Source organism: Pseudorca crassidens, chromosome 14, assembly GCF_039906515.1.
Source record: "Pseudorca crassidens isolate mPseCra1 chromosome 14, mPseCra1.hap1, whole genome shotgun sequence".
Lineage (NCBI taxonomy): Eukaryota > Metazoa > Chordata > Mammalia > Artiodactyla > Delphinidae > Pseudorca > Pseudorca crassidens.
In genome coordinates this window covers 86,365,721-86,375,572 of record NC_090309.1, presented here as the reverse complement: position 1 = coordinate 86,375,572, position 9,852 = coordinate 86,365,721, and positions in this window count along the sequence as shown.

Below are 9,852 nucleotides of genomic sequence, written 5' to 3'. Positions count from 1 at the left end.
ATCCCCCAAATTCATGTTGAAGCCTCACCCCAAAAGCGATGGTATTAGGAGGCGGGGTTTATTAGGTCATGAGAGTGGAGCCCCCGTGAATGGGATCCGTGCCTCTATAAAGAGGGCCCAGAGAGCTCTCTTGCCCTTCCCACCAGGGGAAGACACAGCAAGAAGAAGCCCTCTGTGAACCAGGAAGCAAGCTCTCACCAGACTCCGAATCTGTGGGAGCCTTGATCTCGGACTTCCAGCCTCAGAACTGTGAGAAATGAACGCTGTGTAAGCCACTTGGTGTTTTTGTTGTCGCAGCCCCGAGCTGACTGAGGCAGACGCCCCTTATCCACCTTCTGCATGAGGGCTCCGTCTTTGGTTGCCGTCCTTGTGGGTCTGCTCCTTCTTGTCCCGTCCTCAGAAACAGGAGCGAGCAGCTGCCCACCCCCTGCTGAGCATAACAGCTCCACACTTTTGCATCAGACAGTTGTTTAAAGTCCCTCCACCTCGTGACCTTCTGAAGCATCCAAGTGAGGTACTAGCAACCTGTCACACTGCCGACACCAAGAGGAAAGCACAAGAATGAGAGCTACGTGGAGAAGTCCCCTTCCTGTTCTCCAACCTCACCACAAGCACTAATCACCTTCAGTGCTGACAAAAAATCACTTCTCTATTGTTTAAGGGCTTAACGGTTCTTAACAGCTCTAAAGTCTTATGTTCCCAGGACTTAACAGTGACTAACTCCACACTTGTTAGCCTGCCTCTCCATCTTGTCCCATGAGGAAAGGTCAGGAGAGACCGAGCAATGGGGTTAGTGCCCCATAAAGAGACTCCAGAGAGCTCTCTTGTTCTTTCCACCAGGTGAAGACACAGTTGCTGCTCTGAGGGGACAGCATTGGAGGCGACCTGTCAGAGGCCACATTGCAGCCCACTGTGCCACCAACTGGTCCCCGGGCGGACCGGGCAGGAACAGCCAGTAGTCACTCCCAGGACACCCTGTGACCCCAGCTGGTAAGCAGAGGCCAAGCTGGCAGATCCCCCTCCCCTGCCCACCGAAACACAGCCTCACGTCCAACAGACGCATCTGGAACCTCAAACTTAGGAAGAAAGAAAGAGGAAAGGCAAGGAAAAAGTTATTGTTTGTGTCAATAACCCATGGACCCATCCCTTCGGTGTCACGACTTATCCTACACAAGTCCTTCAAGGCAGGCCTAGTGCATGGCCTGTACAGACACACAGACACACACACACACAGAGCCAACTTAATCCCTGTATCATTGGCTGCCACTCGTTTCCTAAGAACCTTACCAGGGCACGTCCTGACTTCAACAAGGACCTGCTAATGGTTTTACATTTCTCCCCAGTATTAAGGCCATTCTTGTGATTCTTATCTTCTAATGAAATCAATAACTTCAGGAGACAGCCAGAGATAGCGCAGAGGCAATGCCGGAGCCAAGGGCACTGCAGGCTTGTCTGCTAAGCCGTAAATAATCATCCTGAAACGACGATCAAACCTTGACTTTTGCTTAGAAAAATGACGTTGTGGATCCCCTGGCAAAAGAAAATTTCTTCCCATTTTACTTGAAAAAAAAAGAATAATGCACCTCATATAGTTGTGACTTTGCTAACATTGAAAACGCCATCTCTCACTGAAAGCTCTATTCACTTGCCTTTTAGGAGCCTGTACCAGCAGCTCATAGCGTTTCCTCTTTCCGCCCCCGTGTAAAGTGTGTTTCTAGCAATAAACACCCCAGGTGAGTGCTTGCTTTAGTCACCACACACTTTTGCCTTGATCTTTAAAACTAGCCTATATATTTAGTTACTTATTTCTTCCTAATCCTCCCCAGCTTAGGACAAATCTGACCCGTCACCACTAGCCACCACTTGCTGCTTTTAAAAAGTCCTTAACACAGCCCCACCTGCCATCCCATTGCCTTCCCACTGACTGCCCTGGGCTGTCTGGGCTTTGGCCCCAGCGGTCCCGCCTTCTGATACACAGAGACCCGCCCCCGCTGCAGCCCCGCCCACACGTCCAGACCAGGACACTCCCACTCAGCCCCCAGACCGAGTTCAGCTGTCACCTCTTCAGGGATCCTTCCTTGGTCTCCCTGCGGGCTCACTCCCCTTTTTATACCCTTCATAGCTCTGTGCACCCTTCCTTTCATATCACTTAGTGTGCCTGTCAGTTTCAGTGGTTTTCTATCAATGTCCATCCTCCTCACTGGACAGTAGCTTCCCGAAGAGCAAAGGTCAGATCTGGGTTCTGGCACAGGAACTAGCTCGCAGTAAATGTTCCAGAACTATGTCTTTTTTTTTTACACATTTTTTTTTTTAAAGAAGATGTTGGGGGTAGGAGTTTATTAATTAATTTATTTATTTTTGCTGTGTTGGGTCTTCGTTTCTGTGCGAGGGCTTTCTCTAGTTGCGGCAAGCAGGGACCACTCTTCATCGCGGTGCGTAGGCCTCTCACTATCGCGGCCTCTCTTGTTGCGGAGCACAGGCTCCAGACGCGCAGGCTCAGTAGTTGTGGCTCACAGGCCTAGTTGCTCCACGGCATGTGGGATCCTCCCAGACCAGGGCTCGAACCCGTGTCCCCTGCATTAGCAGGCAGATTCTCAACCACTGCGCCACCAGGGAAGCCCCAGAACTATGTCTTGAATGGAAAATGCAGCGCCCAGTCTATCTGGCACACAAAGGGTCCACTATGATTTTCTCAACTATCATCCTGCCCCGATGGCTGTACAGACAGAAGTCATATCACGTGATGGGTGTGCTTGGCGCAATCATCCCAAAGGGCCTCTTGTTCCGCGGTTCACCTCCCTCAAGAGGAGCGTGTGCCCCAGATAAGGTCAGGGCGAATTGGCCTTGCTCAGAGGAAGAGGGTCATCTAGGACTATCCTCGGTGCCCCATGAAACCTCCCCCCAAATAAGGAAGCACCCCAAAAGTTAGTCAAGCGCTTCTTATCGTTGTGCTACATGGGCAACAGAACACAACACCCACACCACACAACCTTCTCCCGTGCATTCAGGGGTACCTCTACCAAACATGAAACAGTGATGGCAACACTCCCCTCCCTGATGGAGGAAAGCCAAGTAGGTCGCGAGGCAACGTCCCATCCCCACTATTCTAGCATCAGAGAGTCCACTCTCCCGGGGTAGCGCTCACCCCCCTGACTTCCCCTGACATGACACGACGTGAGCTAAACAGTACACGTGACCACACAGATACACTTTGAATGCAAAGGTGCCGAAGAGAAGGAAGAAAGAGGACAAATATGTCCCCCCGCAGGCTGGGCTGCTGGAGAGGAGTGCAGGGAGGGAGGGAATCCAGACGTGGACCAGCCCAGAGTGAGGGCTTTAGTCCAGAGGCAGGGAGCTCAGGACAAGGGAAAGGTGAACACGCAGGGCTGTGCTTGGCTGGACTCAGGGGCTGCATCTTCCACCCTCAGCTCTGAGTAACGCCTAAGTACCAGAGGGGATACCCGGCAAATGTTTAAAACCCCAATTCAACTCCTGTCCCCCGCCCGTGACCTTCACTCCCACCTTCCACTCACCCCTCGCCACATCTCACCCCAACATCTGCGTGTTCCCCGCCAGACATTCATGCGCAGATGAGTTATCTGGGGATATTCAGTGGATGTGTTTGCATGAAGATTCAGGTTCGGTAGGTCTGAGATCCTGCACTTCTAACGAGCTCCCAGATGGTTCCCCTGCTCTGGCCAAGGGACCACACTTGAGGTAGCGAGGTTTTAGGATGCACTAGGGTGGTATCTACATGGCTTTAAATCTACTGGCTGAAAGTAAGGGGGTAACTACAGGTAACCCGTCACTTTGTCAGGCTGTCTGTACTGTGTAGGCCATGTGCCTGCCGAATTCACGCTGCCCAGGAAGATTTACAGGAAGGCGCCCTGGCCTCACTCTTGCCGGCCCAGACGGTAGCTGAGCCTTCTTTGCAGCATCTCCTAACTCCCTGGGGCTCACATTCCCACAGGCGGCTTGGGATGGTTCATTGTGTGTGTCAACATGACTGGCCACGGACGCCCAGGTTAGACATTATTCTGGGTGTGTCTGTGTTTCGGGTGAGATGAACGTGTGAATGGGTGGGCTCCCTAAAGCGGATGGCCCTCCCCGGCGTGGGTGGGCGTCGTCCAATCCGCTGAGGGCCTGAGTAAGACAGGAGGTTGGGGAAGGAGGAGTTTGCTACTGTTTTCCTGCCTCCCTGCTTTGGCCAGGATGTCTCCTCCCCTCTCCTCCTGCCCTCAGACTGGGACTCACCCCATCACCGCTCCGCCCATTTCTCAGGCCTTTGGGCTCAGAACGGACCACGCTATCAGCTCTCCTTGGCCTCCCACGTGCAGACAGCAGATGGTGAGACTTCTCAGCCTCTATAATCACGTGAGCTGATTCTTCATAGGAGACCTCCATATATATACCGACCCCCTATCAGCTCTGTTTCTCCGGAGAAGCCTGACTCGCGCGCAGCTCTTGTCCACTCCTTGCCTCATCGGACCTCCCAGGGTCCTCTGCTCAGGGCAAACCCACTGTCTCCACCGACGCCGGGTATTTGTGCCTGGCACACTTTGCTGCCGATTTAGGGTGAAGGATGCTTTGTGACCTCAGAGAACTTCACTGCTGGTAACATAAACACTGACATCTTAGATGCCTTTGTTCTCAAAAGTTCTACGGAGCCTGTAATAAAAGCTGCGGTGTCCTCACCTGCATAGGCCTCTCTGCCTCACCCCAGCCCCCAGCCTCAATAATCGCTTTGTTGTGCATAATAGTGTACTTTTATCTCTGTTTTGCTGTTTTCTTCCAAGCCATGCTGTGATTCCACAGAAGAATTTTGCTTCAAAAGAAAACAGCATACAGTCAGAGGAGAATCTACACAATTTTCATAAGAGTAAAACACATTGCAATTTACATTAAAACATATCTTCTGTTCAGCACGTGGGTTGCACTGAGGAACATAGAACCACTTATTCTACTAATTTCTAGGAAATGACCTTGAACAGTCGTTCAGCTCTGCACCTGTTTCCTCATCTATACTATGGTTACTGGTATCTTCCTCACAGGTATTTGTGACATTTCAAAAAGCTGACAAGGTAAGGTACCGAATGCATACCTGGCAGGCATGGCCTCTCTTCCCTGTGCTAGTGTCCTGCTCTCCCCAAAATCAACTTTCATGATCGCTTCAATATTAGCCCCATGTAGTAGAATTAGAACAGCAATCCTGACGAATTTAGGGGGGAAAGTAGAATGTATTCTAGGCTGTTCGTTAATTTAGATTATCCAGGCCACCCCCTCCGAAAGTATCCGAAGAGAAATGCACCACTTGCTTTGGCTCCAAACACACTTGTAAAGACACGCGCCCTTCTCTTTCTGTAGTTTCCCCTTCAGATCTGTGATGTAGACCAACGGCGAGAAGACAAACGTCCCCGTTAAAACACATGGGTAATGTGATGACATCAGCCATCATAAAAGCCATCAGGAGGGGCTTCCCTGGTGGCGCAGTTGTTGAGAGTCCGCCTGCCGATGCAGGGGACACGGGTTCGTGCCCCGGTCCGGGAAAATCCCACATGCCGCAGAGCGACTGGGCCCGGGAGCCATAGCCGCTGAGCCTGCGCATCCGGAGCCTGTGCTCCGCAACGGGAGAAGCCACAACAGTGGGAAGCCCGCATACCGCAAAAAAAAAAAAAAAAAAAAGCCATCAGGAGAAGGCTCACAAGGTAACTCTCCATCACGGCAGCCTTCTGGGAAGAGTATTCTAGCCATTGGAAAGTGACAGGCATGGCGGTGAGTGGAGAGAAGGCTGGTCTACGTACACCTAAACGGAGATGGAAAGTTTGCTGTGCGCCAAGGGCTTCTGGACTCCGTGTCTTGTCGTGCTTTTCGACTGGAAAGTGAGTTTCTTTTCATTTTTTTCCCTTTGGACAAACAAGACCAGAGCATGGGAATTAATACAATTTAGCCCCTTTATAAGAGTCCCAGCTGGCAGATCAGAGTGGGACATTTTCAGATGACAGGAATAGGACCTAGAAAGGGTTGGGGCCCCCGGGGAAGGCAGCTCAAAGGCGGAACTTCCTGTGAACGGGGCCACATGCACCCCTCAAATGCGCCTTAGGAGGAGAAAAGAAAGAGAATCGGGGAAAGGAAAGGTAATCGTCGGGTATGGAAACTGATCCACTCAATTCGTAGGATCTGAATCCAGCCAGAAGAGCAAACGGAGTCGGACCAGAATTTCAATCTCAGGACCCTTTCTGCAAAATGAATGAAACATGTCTCAACCCCCTGACTGCCCAGGAGCAGGGATTCTGCAGCAGGGAGCGAGCTGCAGAGAGCGGTCAGTAGGAATGTGGGCGGGAGGGTTCTTGTCTGTTCACCTGATCCTCGGTCATCAGCCTGCTGGCTTTTCCTCCTGTTGAGCATGTCCAAGGTAAAGGCGGCATCTAACATTTGAAGAGTGAGTTTAGAAGGGCTTTTAGGTACGTGCTGATCTCCTAGCAACATGCCACGCGTTGGGCTGGGCGGTGATCACTGCTGTGCTCACTTTACAGCCAACAATGCTGGGTGCTCGAGGTTACACCAGATTACACATAGTTCATTGTTTTGACAAAGAAGCCTCTAATCCAGGTCTCCTAAACCCCAAACTGTAGGACCCCTGGCCCCCCACTACAGGAACCTCTCCAAGAAGTGACACAAAGCAACAGACCTTCAGACCTTAATATATTGTCAGGACCTACAAACCCAGCGTGCTTGTACAATTTCTACAAAGAAAATGACAAAAGCACCCTAAAGTTCCCACATTACCATCAACAGACGTGGGAACTAATCAAGCAAATCTTTAAACATTAGAGGAAAGCTCTTTGCCTTTTTACTCAAATTGATGGTGATAAAATACAAAATCAACATAGATTAACACTAAATATTATCTTAGCATTAAATTGTAAGTAATCAATGACTTTTTTTCTGACCTTTCTAAGCAATGGATAAGGATAAATTAGTGCCTTGCACTAAAATAAAAATACTTGGTCAACAGCTTCTCAAGTTTTGTTTTCCTTTTCTTGAAGGAAAACAAAACAAAAAACTTGGAAACATGTTTCAAAAATCAAAACTAGGTTAAGATATTTAGGATTTATAATAAATTTATTTCTACTATGGCCCATTAGGGTTTTTCCTAAGTATACGAGGATGGTTCAGTATCAGAAAATCTATCAGTGTCATTTACCACATTAACAGAATTAAGGGAAAAACGTCATAAGATTAGCTCAATGGATGTAGAAACATTATTAAATAAAATCTAAAATTCCTTTCAAATTAAGAAAAAATAAACTTCTCAGCAATATACAAGAATTTCCTTAACTACATAAACGGTATTTAGCGAAACTTTCAGCAAATATCAATATCACACTAAATAGTGCAGACTGAGCCTCATTCCCATTAATATCAGGAAGAAGACAAGACTCCCCACAGCCAGCTCTACTGCCCATCATATCAGAGGGATGGGAAGCAATGACCCTAGAACCAAATGATCAGGGCTTCACACGCAATTGCCTACTGGCAAAGAGTCTCAATTGCCTACTGACAAAGAGTCTCCTTGAATAAACTTTAGGTTCCTATGAGCCTGCTTCTCATCTCAGCCTCATTCTTGGGTACTGTCTTGGGCCAGCCTAGTCCAGTTGTAGAACACATTTTGCTAAGTCAGTTTAGGGAGCTTCCCCCCACCCTCGATATCTGATCATTGTCTAATCTGATCAAGTTCTTTGCCTCCACCTTTGATGTCTAAATCATTGACCTGCCTTCAGCAAGAATCCTGTTAAGTTAGTTTAGCAAGAATCCCCTGACCCCTGATGTGCCCTCTTAGTAATTTCCCATCCACAGATCCTTGGCTATAAGTCCCCACTTGTTCTTGCTATTTCTGGAGTTGAGTACAATCTCTCTCACCTATTGCAATAGTCTTGACACCTATTATAATTGTCCCAAATTGTCTTCCTTACCATTTTAACATGTCAGAATATTTTTTTTTCTCTAACACTACCAGTAAAATAGGAATAATAATATTTACCTCATAGAGTTGTCATGAGGATGACGAGTTAAGACATACAAAGTGCTAGAAGAGAATCTAACACTTAAAAAACCCTCTAGAAATTTGAATGACTATTATTACTGTACAGATATTTTTGAAAAGAAATGTAATGAGTGGAAAGCAATGGACAAGATGTTAGAAAAAATCCTAGAAAACCTAAAATAAGTTATTAGATATGAGGCTGTAGGAATACAAAATCAATTTAAAAATCAATACCAGCAATAACCAATACAAGTTTTTTAAGTTTCAAAAGAAAGTATTATCCCATCTTCTTCAATAACAACAAAATGTGAGGTACCTAAAAATAATCTAACAAAATATTTATAAAACATTTATAAGGAATATTATAGAGCTTCATTCAAAGACATGATGGCCAGAATAAGGGAAGGAGGATCTGGAGGTTGGGGGAGAACAAAGACATTGTTGAAAGTGTCATTTGGCAGAGAAGAAATGTGACCCACCACCAACCAGGTGTCAGATCAAGGACTCACTGAGTTTCTACTTCCTCAACTTCACTCATGTCCATCTTCAACTAAGTGTGTCCTTAGTGCAGAATCCACTTCAAAATGGAAGCATCTGTAATCCAAGGCACAAGGAGAATAAAAGAAAAGGTGGGTTTTCTTTTGTTTCCTAGCAAAAATAAACTTACAATTTGTCCTAAATGTTTTACCTTTCACCTTTTGGTGAAAAAGAAGAGAATCCCAAAGGTAAAGCCTCTTTCTAGAATTTTGACCAGCAGACAAGACAGTCCCAAGGAATTAGCAACCACAATAAACTCATAGTTCTTTTGGGACACTTTTGAAACATGGTTCATGAAGCTTTATCATCAGCTACATAAAATCTGTTATCATTTCTTAGGCTCTGGAGATTTTATTTAATCGAGATGTTGAAGTGCAGCACCACCTTGCTAAGCCTGCATTGCTAACCTCGCGTTTCTGGAGGAGAGGCTGTTTTCATTGCTTCCTCCATTTGCTGAACTATTTTATAAGCGTGAAAATGTGATTAGTTTATTTATATTTAATCAAAACACATTACAAAAACTTGATAACTTACTCCTGAGAGCTTTGCCCAGTCATTCTAGTTCGTTCTTGATAACTTACTCCTGAGAGCTTAGCCCAGTCATTCTAGTTCGTTCTTCACTACCTCTACCGTGATCCACAGGGAACGCACTTTGCTGGGCATTGCCTTGTGATCCATCGATCTTCACACTCTGGGTTCACTCCTAGATATCCATCCACAGGTCTCTTACCCAGACCTCCTTGTCTCCCATATGCCAATCTTTCTCTTTCCAGAACATTCACCCTTGTCCATGAGCTTGGCCATAAGTGTCACATGGCATCTATTCTTATCTCAGGCCACTTTCCTTTCCCTACAAAGTGGATGACCAGATGACCCCCCCCAGATACGTGTCCCCTGGGGGATTTCCCCTCAATGCTGTCTTGCAAGGCCATCCCTGAGTGGTGTCATCCACTTCTTCTGTCTGCCCGTGGTGGATTGGATTATATGGGGTCCAGCCAACTGTTCATGAATCTTCCTCATTCTCTCTGACCCCACTCAAGCCAGAGATGCCCCAGTCCTGGATCTTTCACTTCCCCTTATGATGAGTCCACACAATTTCATAAGGCAATGTGTCTGACAGAGACCAGCCTGGCCATGTGGTCACTTGTCATCCCGTGGAGCAGTGCTCCACATCTACCAGGGCCAAGAAGTGGGCCAGGAGCCACACTTCAGTGACGTATACTTCTCTGCTGATGAGGACACGGCCTTTCTCCAGAATGCCAGGAGTTACC